This window comes from Suricata suricatta, chromosome 7 (genome assembly GCF_006229205.1).
Source record: "Suricata suricatta isolate VVHF042 chromosome 7, meerkat_22Aug2017_6uvM2_HiC, whole genome shotgun sequence".
In the NCBI taxonomy this organism is placed as follows: Eukaryota; Metazoa; Chordata; class Mammalia; order Carnivora; family Herpestidae; genus Suricata; species Suricata suricatta.
Genome location: NC_043706.1, coordinates 50,199,789 through 50,213,704, shown reverse-complemented (window position 1 = coordinate 50,213,704; position 13,916 = coordinate 50,199,789).

The following is a 13,916-nucleotide window of genomic DNA, read 5'->3' as shown; positions in this document are numbered from 1 at the left end:
TTGGGTAAATCCCTAGCAGGGCTATTGCTGGGTCATAAGGGAGTTCTATGGATAGTTTTTTGAGGAACCTCCACACTGTTTTCCAGAGCTGCTGCACCAGTTTACATTGCCACCCACAGTGTAGGAGGGTGCCCGTCTCTCCACACCCTCGCCAGCCTCTATAGTCTCTTGATTTGTTCATTTTAGCCACTCTGACTGGCGTGAGGTGGTATCTCAATGTGGTTTTGATTTGTGTTTCCCTGATGATGAGTGATGTTGAGCATCGTTTCATGTGCCTGTAGGCCATCTGGATGTCCTCTTTGGAGAAGTGTCTGTTCATGTCTTCTGTCCATTTCTTCACTGGGTTATTTGTTTTTTGGGTGTGGAGTTTGGTGAGTTCCTTGTAGATTTGGGATACTAGCCCTTTATCTGATACGTCATTTACAACTATCTTTCTCCATTCTGTCGGTTGCCTATTAGTTTTCTTGATTGTTTCCTTTGCAGTGCAGAAGCTTTTTATCTTGATGAGGTCTCAATAGTTCATTTTTGCTTTCATTTCCCTTGCCTTTGGGGATGTGTCGAGTAGGAAATTGCTGCAGCTGAGGTCAAGGAGGTTGTTTCCTGCTTTCTCCTCTATGGGTTGATAGTTTCGTATCTAACACTGACATCCTTCATCCAATTTGAATTTATTTCTGTGTATGGTGTAAGAAAGTGGTCTAGTTTCATTCTTTTGCATATTGCTGTCCAGTTCCCCAGCACCACCTCTTAAAGAGGCAGTCTTTTTTCCATTGAACACTCTTTCCTGCTTTGTCCAAGATTAATTGGCCATATATTTGTGGATCAAATTCTTGGCTTTCTATTCTATTCCATTGGTCTATGCATCTGTTTTTGTGCCAATACCATACTGTCATGATGATAACAGCTTTGCAGTAGAGACTAAAGTCTGGGATTGTGATGTCTCCTGTTTTGGTTTTCTTCTTCAATATTTCTTTGGCTATTCAGGGTCTTTTGTGGCTCAATATGAATTTTAGGATTGTTTGTTCTAGCTTTGAGAAGAATGCTGGTGCAATTTTGATTGGGATTGTACTGGATGTGTAGATTGCATTTTAATAATGTTTATTCTTCTGATCCATGAGCATGGAAGATATTTCCATTTCTTTGTGTCTTCTTCAATTTTTTTCATTATTTTTCTATAGTTTTCATCAGATAGATATTTTACATCTTTGGTTAGGTTTATTCTTAGGTATTTTATGGTTTTTCGTGCAATTGTGTATGGGATCAGTTTCTTGATTTCTGTTTCTGTTGCTTCATTATTGGTATATCAATATGCAACTGATTTCTGTATGTTGATTTTGTACCCTGCAACTTTGCTGAATTCATGGATAAGTTCTCGTAGGCTTCTGGTGGAGTCTTGCAGAGCTTCCTCTCTTTGCCCCTCCCTCACTTGTGTGCGCACATACTCTCACTCTCTCTCTAATAAAACTTTAAAAAAATCATAGCAAAGCGGTGGTTCATGCAGCTATTGACTCAAGCTGCCTGGAATTTATTCTTGGTTTCAGGAACTAGCTATAATGAAAAACAAATTATATGTAAAATGGGATTATTAATTATTCACTGGTATGGAACAAGTTACCACAAACCTAGGGTCTACCAGCCTCCATTCTCTTTTGGAATTTGAGTCATCGTCACATCTTTAGTTCAAGTTGTTGGCAGAATTCAGTTTCTTGATGTCAGACCAAAACCCTCTGTTGTTGTTGTTGTTTTGAATATGATTTTTTTTAATTTTCATAGTTGATTTTCAAATTGGTTTCCATATAACACCAGTGCTTCTCCCCACAAGTGCCCCCCCATGACCATTACCCCCTTTCCACCTTCCCCTTCTCCCTCAGTCCATGGTTTGTTTTCAGTATTCAATAGTCTTTCATGATTTGTGTCCCTCACTCTCCCCAGTTCTCTCCCTTACTCTCCCTATGGTCCTCTGTAAGGTTTCTCCTGTTAGACCTATGAGAAGAATGAAATATGACCATTTGTAGGAAAGTGGATGGACCTTGAGGGTGTTATGCTAAGCGAAATAAGTCAGGCAGAGAAGGATAGATACCCTATGTTTGCACTCAAAACCCTCTGTTTTTAAGGGCCACTCTTCACAAGCAATACACAAATGGCTGCTTGATACTAGGCAAACAGGAGAGCAGCTCTCCTACTTCCCATCTGTTCTCAGGCAAAGGATGGAATGTCATTTAAAGGACTCACCTGATATATTCCTATCTACCTAGCCTATTCTTTCTTTTAATGTCAACTGATGAGGGATCTTAATTTCACCTGCAAAAACCCCTTCATCTTTGCTATATTGTTTAGTTAGAAGTAAATCATAGGTTCCACCTATACTCAGTGAGAGGGGATTACACACAAAGGTGGACACCAGGAAAAGGAGATTTCAGGGAACATCTGCATTGGAATAACAGTACTTACCTCTCCGGGTTGTTGTTTTTTTTTTTTTTTACCATATTTGTATAAAGCACTTAGAATAGTGCATGACACAATAAATAATATTATATATATTTTTGTCTGATCATCATTTTTGTGAAGTGACTAAAATGATACTTTTGGCAAAGCATATAAGCTGATATGAAAGTGGTATGTTCAATATTTTTCCTGCTCGATATGGAGATGCCAAGCGAGGGTTGAGGAGAAGTAGATAGGTTATTAAAAGGGTTATTGTATAGTCTCCACAATTACATTCTCCTCATGGCTTAAAATTTTTTTAATGTTTATTTTTTTTTAAATATGTACTTTTGAGAGAGAGAGAGAGAGAGAAAAAGAGAGAGAGAATGTGTGTGTGTGGGGGGGGGGGAATGGCAGAGAGCAAGGGACCAACGATCTGAAGCAGACTGTGCTGACAACAGAGGGCCCAATGTGGGGCTAAAATTCAGAAACTGTGAGATCATGACCTGAGCTGAAATCAGATGCTTAAACAACTGAGCCAACAAGGCAACGCCTCCTCTTGGCTTTTATGCAGTATCCAGAAATTTCTTCTAGGGAAACAGCTTCTGCTCATATGAATGGTCAACAGCGCTTCATTAACCATAGAAAGAGTATTTTAAAAAATGTTTCTGATGTTGTCTATCCTCCACATTCCATAAAAACATCTTCTAATCATCCACAGAAATGGTTTAATTCAGGAATCCAATGAGCAAACTATGATAGTGTTACTGTTTTTGCTTTGAAAAAAAAAAAAGAAAGAAAGAAAAGCTCTTTGCCTTCACTTGAAGCACAGACTCAGATGAGGTGGAGAGCAAGGGAGAGTGGAGAATAACATCCTGTGCAACTTGAATTTAAGGTAAATTAAAGTGTTATCTTTCTGAATGTGCTTGAAAAGAAAGTCCTCACTCATTTTCCCTCATGATACTCAATTCCCACTGAATCCTTAGAGATCTCAGAGGAAACTGGAGGTACAGCAAAACACAGTCCCTGGTATTGTGTGTGTGTGTGTGTGTGTGTGTGTGTGTGTGTGTGTGTGTGTGTTTGAGAGAGACAGGATCCTGAGTTTAAGTCCAGGCTTCACCACTGAACCACCCTGGGGGGTCCCCTCATGTCTTTTAGTAACAGCTGCCCCAAGAATTTCACAGCTCTTTCTCATGAATTCTCAGAAAACCCCAATGGAAAAAGGTAATTCTTAAAGAACAAATTGCGATAGTTTAATTATTTAAAACTGTAACTATATAGAAAATGCATTTTTCTTTGTTTTGGTAAGACATGGACATTTTAACTTAATTTACACAATATCTCATAGGGATTTTAAGAATATTTTCACTTACTTATGCAACACTAAAATAACTCATGTACGTTTTTCTGGTCTAGAAGTAACTTGTTACCCCCAGACCCCGCCCTTTCCAATTTCCCACAGGCTTCCTTTGCTAAGATTACTTGAGGAGAAACTAGTTTGCATATGCTGTCAAAGCAATTGATAAGTTTTATATTATAGTCAAAAACATTATGAATAAGTTCAGGTTCTAAGTTGCAAAACAGGAAAATACATGCTGATTAAATTAACAAAGAGAAACTGTTTTGTTGATTGTTGTTTTCTTGTTTCTCACTGAATTTTGTGTTATTTCTTAAATCTCATCTTGGGGGCACTGGGGTGGCTCAGTCGGTTGGGCGCCGGCTTCGGCTTGGGTCATGATCTCACGTTTCGTGGGTTCAAACCCCACGGCGGGCTCTGTGCTGATAGCTTTTTTAGATTTTGTGTCTCCCTCTCTCTCTGACCCTCCCCTGCTTGCACTGTCTCTGTCTCTCAATAAATAAATAAAAGACATAAAAATGTTTTTCTTTAAATTTTGTCTCAGGTTTTTTAATCATTCCAGGTTTCTTTCATTACCTAATATCCACTGATAGTTTGGGTTTTATATCTTCCTTTAATTTTTTTTCCTTATTATTTTAGGGAGAAACAGAATGTACAAGTAGGGAAGAGGAGCAGAGCGGAGAGACAGAGAGAAGTCTCTGTATTCAGCATGGAGCCCAACATCTGACTTGATCCCATGACTTGAGGGAATGACCTGAGCAGAAATTAAGAGTTAGATGTTCAACGAAGGAGTCATCCAGGTGCCCTGAGTTTCATTTCTTTATTGTATAATTTTAATAATTGTTTTCTTGATTTGATTGTTTCTGGATGTAAGGAAATACTATAAAAGAATAAGTTTGCGCAAACATGCATTCCCTTACATACACAAAGTCACAAAATATTAAATTTATATTTGTGGGATGGGATATGTGTATGTAACTACCCATGTGGTATATTTTCAGCTCTTCTGAGGCCACCCTATCTCATATTTACAATTCTCCATCTGTTCTTTTATGTGTAAAATTACATAATCAGAGTCTCAGTTTTTTAGCTTAAAATGCCTCCACTGCAAAGCAGGTCCCAGGTGAGAATTCCAATTTGCTATTTGTTTTATGGGCACTTATATAAAAATCCTGCAATGTTTCCCTGAAATACTTCAGAAGTTACACAAACACACATAGTCTGAAAGCTGATCATCCTGTAAATCATATAATTATGGCCACATTTTTACAGAATTTAAAGTCCCTGAAACTGGATTGTAAAGTTGAATAAGTAGAGGAAGCTGTGATATGATGCCAGTGAATCTATGGCTTTAAAATACTTTGAAAGATCCTGTATCTTTTCTCTGTTTGAACTCTCATTAAGATAAACTAAAAGAAAGGCAGCCATTTTGTCACCTCATGGCTGCAGGTTTAAGGCAACTAGTGGACCCTTCCCCTTTTTATACTTCTATCAATCTTCCCTTTCTGTACCAGCTAGAGACAGGAATGCTGGAGAACAAAACAAAACAACAGAACAAGGAGGCTGAATTTGGTGGGGATTAGATTGGAATTGGCACATTGCTTCATGGGAGTCAGTTCCTGTAGTGCAGGGCAGATATAGTAGAAAGAAGAAAAGTTTCTAAATGCAGCTTATTTTCAGAATTGAAGTTATTTATATACTTTTCTACTCTAGTGTGTCATGGTTCTAGAAAATGAGAATATGTGAAGGCCCCATTTTTAAGCAGCACAGATGCCCAAGAAGACAGCCTTTTGGACACAGGGAATTGGCTAAGTCAGCACTTTCTCATGTATAAACATTCTAAACTACTACCATAGATATTAGATATTTTACAGAAATAAAAATTAATAAAATAAGCATCATTCTGAAAATAGTGAAAAGTAAATCTCTGAAAATTATCTTCTGAAAGAAGCACAAGACAGCTATAGAAAACACACGGGCACTCTCAGTGGGATTCCAGAAGACACTACTTATTGGTAAAAGTAGAAACCTTAAGAAGTGAAAATGTCAAAATGGCAGAGGGTGGTGAAGTAGAATGAAATAAAAGGAGAGACGTTTTCAAAAAATAAAAAAACACAATAGCATAAATAAAAATACAATTGTATACATCAAATATATAAGGAGTAAAAAGCAGAATTAAAGCTATAGACATCTAAATATTTGATGTGAAAGTCAAAAGTATACAGCAATGAAAACAAGAAAAAGGTAGTATTTATAAAAAAACAGAAAATACAGGCTCAAGTCCAAGCCCTGTCAAATCTTCCCACCAGACCCTCTGGGATTCATGGTTAGCCACCAGCAGCTTCACTATCTGCAGGCCTTACTGAAAAAATTAACTAACTAATAACTCATGTTGAGGCTGCTCTTTATTTCATACACCATGTTTCCCAGTACAGAGACATAAGCCAAGTTTCTCTTTGTTCCTTACTGCCATTCACAAACCATTTTTAAGCCTTTGACTTTCATAAATCTGCACTGTTTTGAATGTCAGCTTCTGTAACTCTGCCATTGCTATCCCTTCTTAAGTGTCATTTACATATTTATTTATACCGGGAAGTGTCTCCCTCTCCTACCAGTATTTCTGAAATTATTTTTGATGGTGTCAACATTCATTCCAATCATTTCTTTTGACCTTTCATTTATTTGACTTCCCTGGTGCTTGTGATAAGTTTTTTCATCCCATAATGGCCAACTGCATCGTCATACCCTTATTTTCTTAAAATGACAACTGCCCCACTTCAAAATCACAGTTGGTATTTCTTTTGTCCCTTACCCACCTCAACTCTTCCAGTTCACCCAACCTGGAATCGCCATGTCAGCTTTCAAGATGCCAGGGATTCCAGTGGATTCACCCAACTGCATTTTCAGTATTTGTAATGCTTCTCATGTCATCTTGCCACTCCACTCCACACTCTGCCCACATTCCAAAACTCTTGGCTCTCCATCCACCCAAACTTTCCCCTCCTCTAGTGTCTACTACTTATCCCTTTGTACAAATAAGCAACCAAGTAGCAATTTTTAACATTTCTTTTCCTCAACTGCCACAGTCAGTCCATCAGCAGATCTTGTCAGTCCTGTCTCCCAAATATGCCCCCCAATCCATGCACCACTCTTGCCTACCATCACCCTAGTGCAAGCCACCATTACTTGCCACCTGAACTGCTGCATGAAACCCTGAACTGGATTTCCTGCATCTATTTTTTGCCTCTTTAGAAACATTCATGACATATTAAAAACGGTGAATTTTTAGAAACTGAAGCCAGAATCACATCTTTCCACTTTGTAAAACTCTTCAGTGGCTGGTCATTTCATACTTTTTCTCCGAGGCCCATTTCATCCTTTGTGATCCTACCTCTCAGACCTCAGCTCCTACCATAGTATGCCTCATTTACCATACCCAACATCTTTTATTTGACGGCTTTTGATTTTTATGTCATTTCATTTCATGGCTTTCTTCCATTTATTTGAGCAGTCTACCATACCCTCATGCCTCCATTCAAATGCTACCTTTTCAGAGAGGCTTTTTCTTATGCCTGTTTAAAATTGACCACCTCCTCCCTCTTCTGTCATCAGCACTTTGAATCAATTTACCCAATTTCCACCACCTTGTTTTCCATCTCCTCCTGAGAGAATGAACGATCTACTAAAACAAGGATCTTTTTATCTTGCACACTATCGTCCCCAATAGTTAGAATAATGCCTGCTATAGACTGACCCTTACTCAATAAGAAACCAACAAACTTATAATAGAAAATGCAAGTAAATAAATTGTGTAATTAAAAAAAACTTTTCAGAGCTGAAAAATGTTCTGAGTTTCCAGATTTGAAGTGTCCCAATATATTAAGAAAAATCCTTGATATAGTCAGAACAAATTTTTGAAATATTTGCCAATAAAAAGTAAAGATGGAATTGCTCAGGTTTTTCAACCACAACAATAGGAACGATGGAAAGGGATGATTGTTATTTCAGGACCTATGTAACCAGCTTAATTTTCTTTCGTATGGAATGCTATTAAAAGACACTCAGATATATCAAGGCTTAGGAAGGTTACAACCAACTCTCTTCAGATTAAAATAATAAAGTGACATAAAAACAAGGGATAAATTTAAAATATCAGCAACTCAAAATAATGTTTTTATAACTTCAGGAGCTCAGTGGAAGTACATGTTGTTAGGTACATTTTATGGATGTATAAAATATAGCCCAGAGTGCTTATATTAGCACTTTATCCTTTCCTACAACCTCTTTTGCAGATCAGGAATTATGTGTATCATCCCACATGCCTTATTCAAATGAAATACCTTGTTAATCAGGATAACCAATTAAAATAATAATTGGTTCTACTCAATTCCAAACTTCAAAGTATTTCTGCCATTGTGACACGATGCTGAGTGAGTTGTAAATTAAAATTAATCTCTTTCTCCCTCCTTCCACATGATATTCATAGAGCTCTACAATGGCAATTTTCATTACCTAAGAACTTAAGTAATAATTTTCATTATCTTTGAATGACCTCAAGCAGTAAGTTATTTTTATTTTAACTGGGAAAGACCAATAAATCATTCTGTGGCAATGTTGTCATCAACAAGCCTTTATGTCACTTGCTATGTCATTGACTGTGAATGTTCCTTCATTAACAATACTTAATGGAAATGATCTTAACTGTGTTAAATACATGCAAAGACCAAAGGCTGCAAGGAAATTAACCAACATATTGATATCCCTACTGAATGAGAAAATTATAAATGATTTTCTCTTTAAAATTTTCTGAGATTTTGTAATATGATATGACTGTCACTGTGTTTATAATCACACATGCACATATATACATGTGTATACATTTATACGTACACACACTCATACACTATATGATCATAATTAGCTAGGAAAATGCATAGCAATAGACATGAGAGAAAAGAAACCACAGTGTTGATGTTAGTCATCTCTGGCTGTACACAAAGAACTGATTTTTGATTCCCTTAATATATACATATTTTTTACTTTTCTGAAAACAAACAGTGTAACTTTATAATAGGAATGAATAAACCTTGATTTTAAAATCAAGCATATAGGAGCACCTGGGTAGCCTTGGTCAGTTGAGCGTTTGATTTCAGCCCAAGTCATGATCTCATGATTTGTGAGTTCGAGCCTGCTTCAGATTCTGTGTCTCCCTCTCTCTATGCCCTTCCCCTACTCACACTCAAAAATAAATAAAACATTTAAAAAAATAAAATAAAATAAAACATACATAAAATATACATTAACAAATATATATGTATAAAATATATAGTAATAAACATGTATAACCTATATTAATAAATAAATATATAATACATAATAAAATATAAATATACACACATACATTTTGTTCGTTGTTAGCTAGAAAAATGCCTAGCAAGAGAGATTTGAGAGGGAAAAAACCCACAGTGTTGATTTTAGTCATCTCTGGCTGTACACGAAGAACTGATTTTTTCTTCCTTTTAATATAATTGTTTTACTTTTTTCAAAATAAGTATGTGTTAACTTCATAATAGGAATGAATAAACCTTGATTTAAAAATCCATGTATCCTCTGGGGGCTCATGGGTGGCTCAGTCCATTGAGCCTCTGACTCTTGGTTTCAGCTCAGCTCATGACCTCATGGTTCATGGGTTAGAGCCCCCCATTGGGCTCTGCCCTGGCAGAACCGAGCCTGATTGGGATTCTCCCTCCTCTCTCTGCTCTTCCCATCACTCTCAAAATAAATAAACACACTTTAAATAAAATAAAAGAAAATCCATATATTCTCTAGAAAAGTTAGCATATCAAAGTGCAATCAATTGCTTTATATCGCAGTGGGAATAAGTACAGGGTTGATAAGGGTTGAAGTCCAGTAATAAGGAGGGAGAAGACAGGAAATAGTGCAAGTATATTAGGGCAAAGAAAGTTTCTATACAATAGGGATAAGGGTAGGGAAAGAACTATAATAAATATTTACATTTTTGCCATAATCCTTTTCCCTACAGATACATTTTTTTGCATACTTTTAAACCCAGCTGAGCTATTTACCTACTTTTCAGTTTTAAGGCTGACTTGACTTTCCTTAAGTCAAACTATGTAAGCTGCAACACTGTTAGATTGATATATTTGATATAAGAGGTAGATTTTCCAATAATCCATTAGTTAATTTATTCCCCAAGTATTTATTTAATATCTACTACCAGATGTTACACTGGAGTACAATGGATAGATGTAGGTTTTAAACACCAGTGCAAATGTGTGAGTGGGGATAGGTAATGAAAGGTGAACCCATGATCAAGGTGATTTTAGATGTTGATAAAGGCTATGAAGAAAATAAAAATGGTTAATATAATAGGGGCAAATGGAGGAAACTAGAATTTGACACGGACATAGGAATCTAGAAGCTATCTACCTGACACCTGCATTAAATGTTAAACAAATATGAGTTTACTGAGAGTTTACTGTGTTCAATAATTGTGTTCAGTGAGCTGAAGAATGATAAAAAAAAAGTTACTAATCTTTTGGGGACCAGTATCAAATGGATTCACAGAGCACCAATTTTCGAAAGCAATGTTTCTCAAAAGGTGGTCTCCAGACCGGCAGCATCAGAGCCACCCAGTACTTGTGAGAAACACAATTCCTTGGGTTTTACCCTAGACCTGATGAGTTTTGGAGGTGGCTCAGCTTTCTGTCTTTTAAAAACGCTTCTGGTGGCTCTGATGCATGCCAAAATTTGAGAACCATTTTTTTATTTCCTATTTCGCTGAATCTGCTAATTAGAACCAATTTTCTAAGCCTACTGGGAATTACAATTTAAACATGTTCTGTTTTCTTCCTCCTAGATTATCTAGGACTTCTCAGAAAGCCATGGATAATGTATACTGGCTCAAATGGTCTAGAGAAGCATTGTCCCTTCCCTGAATATATTGGAAAGAACAGACTTCCTTTTACAAATAATTGTACAGTGCCTCATCACCATGCTGCAACAGAGGCTGTGCAGGAGAGCCAAGTGACCACCACACTCAGTTTCAGTACACTGCTTCTCAAAATAAACAAAACAAACAAACAAAACAAGCCAAAAATAAAAAAACCCAGGAAAAATTGTTTTTTTATGAAGCCCCAAACCAAAAGGAGATTTAGCTCCTTTCTGTCCCTAAGGAAAAACATGGCTTTATGTATGATGTAGTTGCATCAACCTAATGACAAATAGTTCATTCTGTTAGCTTTTGGTGAACAGCTGCAAAATGGGAAAAAGTAAGTAAGTAGCTTACTTGTGGTCATCAAAATTATATTCTTGCTTACTTTACTATACCAGAAAAATCACTAAAATGTTGACATGGCAAGCTCTCTAATATTTATTACATATTGAATATATGTGGCACTTCTGAAGAGACTTCTATATGCTTTCTACTGTTATCATGGGAATGGGTGCAAAGCTGCTAGCTTTTTTCTTCAACTGTAGAGATTCTCTTTATAACATTTACGTGTCAATGGTGTGTCCATTAATTTTCTATTTCACAAATCAAGTCAGGATAGTATGCCATTTTCTCCAGTGATATGTCTTACTGTTTTAAGAAAAGAGAGTAAGGAAGGAAGGAGAGAAAGTATGAGGTCATCCTTTTAGGTACAAGACCTATGCAAACTTACCTTATATCAAAGCAAAGTGAAATTCAAGTCAAATATACTTCTCAGTGAAGAAAATAAGGGCTAATCTCAAGATTTTCTTTTTCTAGGTTTTAAGATCTGAAAGGACATTTAATCTTAAAAGTCTACAAACACTACAACTCTCGAAAATTCCATTCACGAGACAAAACTGCTTTTGTTGAATTTGTTAGCCCACCATCTGTCCCCGAGAATAATGCTTCAAAATTTATAAATTAAACTTAGCATCACGCTACTTTCTTATTTTGTTATTTTCAACATCCACCTAATTCTGAGATTTCATGTTTTATTCCAGTTTTTAAAATTATACCCACTGTGCTTCCAAGTGGTCTAGAAGAGGACACGTAGCCAGAATTATTGTCGTCTGCCCAACTGATAAGGCTGTCACGGACTTGTTATTACTCTTGGTGAGTTCTGTTCTTTCATGTCTAAAGCGTGTTTGTGATGAAGCCAAACTAATTACACAATTTCAATCCCAAACTGTTGCAAGTTGCTGGTAAATTGAAGTGTAGAGAGTGCACAAGTTTTATTCATTCACTCACAGAGGTAGGATGTACAGCAAATACTACATGAAATATAGTTTAACAAAATGCATACCAACCAATAATATACAGATAATAAAAGCCCTTTGACCTTTAAATATATGTTGTATTGAAAATGTCATTCCTTTTGGGAAATATGTTTAAGAAAGAATGCATTAGTATATATAGCAATTTGGGGCAAATTAACAATTATTTTAATTTCATATTTTATGACATCTTACTGAACTACCTTGGTATATAAAACTGAACATAATAGAGAAAGCCACCAATTAAAAAATACAGAGTTTCCTTAGTAAATACGATATAGTAAAAATGGTCAATGAAATCTACAAGGATTATAAAAAGAAGGAAGTATAATTAAAGTTTGCATAAGGAGATAAAGATTGGTATAAGTATCTTGTAAAGAAAGGAAACGGAAAACTGTTATAACAAAGAAAGAGGGATATAGGAAGATAACAACTATAAAATCGGGAACATTATGAACTCATGATTTTAAAAAGAAATGTCATTTGCAGCTCTCTCACTAAAATACTCTGATACAATGTCCTATTGGCTACTTCCCAGTGGTACAACTAAGGCAATACTATGTGCACCCCTAATACCACGAACAGAGAGAGAACGGAGAAGCTGATGCCACGGGAAAAACTTAAGGTGGATCAGAACCATATTGAGAACAAGCAAGAATCCTTTCATAAGTTTAGAGAAAGGGAATCACCTTTCATAACTACCACTTTCAGATGGTGATGCTAAATGAAAAAACAAATATACACAGATATGTAAATGGAACAGGTGAAATTTGCGAAAAGCCACACATACAAAAGGATACTCAAAATAAGGTCATAAATGCCATGTTTTTAAACAATTATTTTTCATGCAAAAGAATGGCATTATATATATTATACATAATTGTACTGATTTTTAATATGTAATTATACCGGTTCTTTAATAAGTTGTGACATTTGAGTATTCTATTTCTACTATTAAGTACATTTCACTTATAAAGTATAAACCTTTACCAATGAAACAAGGAATAGTAAGAGGACACTCAATGCTGTATACTCCTGGGAAAGAACAGATAGATTGGCCAACAGAGTAATCATGTAATAACCGTAGCTGATCAGCACCATAGATCACACAATGACCAAATAAAAAAGGGACCAGCCATATGTCCCCAAGTGGTGGCTTAGACAAATCTTCTCAAGAAGATAATAATTTTGCATTCAATCTTTTGTCTTCTGAAGATAAAGCCCTAAATTATTGGTAATGAGATATTAACTAGTCAAGCATAATTTTTCAATAGTTGTACTAACAGTCCAGGTCAATAGAAAAGACAGTGTGTATGTGATTCAGGCTAAGGAAAATTTCTCAGCACAGTTGTAGGAAAGGGAGCAGGATCTGCAGAGCTAAAGCTCAGTGGAAATGTCTGGGCTTACAGAGTCCCTCAGATGAGCAGTGAAGTGAACTTATTAAAAAAAAAAGTACAAGTGCCAAACCTGAAGCACTCCTGCTAAAGTTTGGAAAATACAATTAGCTCTATATGCCAACCCAAAATCAATCGATCATCCAGAACTTGCAACCTCAGCTTCAGTGAGACAATAATCTTTTATTTCTTCCTAGCTTAGAAGATGGCTATATCCTAAGGAAAATACAGCAATGTGTCTGATGAAATGACAATTACCCAAGGAGGCATAAGAAGCAGACAAAGAATAAGCATGTTTACCAATAATGAGAATAAGAATAAAAAAGATAATTAGAAAACAGATATATATGCACTATACTGATACTTTTAAGCTAGATGAAATATTAACTAATATCTTTAAATTTTTATTTAAAAAATTTAAATTTTAAAGTGTCTGATTTTTAAGTGACACTAATGATTAAATCCATTGTAGTATG